The sequence below is a fragment of the Penaeus monodon genome, chromosome 32 (genome assembly GCF_015228065.2).
Source record: "Penaeus monodon isolate SGIC_2016 chromosome 32, NSTDA_Pmon_1, whole genome shotgun sequence".
NCBI lineage: Eukaryota > Metazoa > Arthropoda > Malacostraca > Decapoda > Penaeidae > Penaeus > Penaeus monodon.
Genome location: NC_051417.1, coordinates 26,454,362 through 26,454,807, shown reverse-complemented (window position 1 = coordinate 26,454,807; position 446 = coordinate 26,454,362).

Here is a 446-nt window from a genome sequence, read left to right as displayed (position 1 = left end):
TTATTGTCCTTCCTTTCTATCTCAGGTCAGACATTCATTTTCACGTTATTGTGTTTTGATGAGTTCGTTTGATGTGATGTGTTTTTATAAGAGATCTACCCCAGTCCAAACGCCGTTGTTTTGTGTGTAGGGGGAGGGGTGGCTCCGTTATTTTTGTACCCTCAACTCCATAGTGATGCAGATTACTGTGATGTGGATCTGTGAATTAGATCAATACACTTGCATCTCTCTCTCATTCAAGATTTTATTATTGTGGTTGTAGATGTGTTGTTCGCGAGATACTAACCGTCAGGGATTTTGACAGGCTTAACTCGTGAGTAATTGCGGTATCCGTTTAATGCTGTTGGGCAACGTTTATTATAGTAATGATATGTTTATAACAGCTTTAGGTACTTTCGGTAATGACAGGATTAAAGTAGTAACAGGGATTCTATTTGAATCAGTTG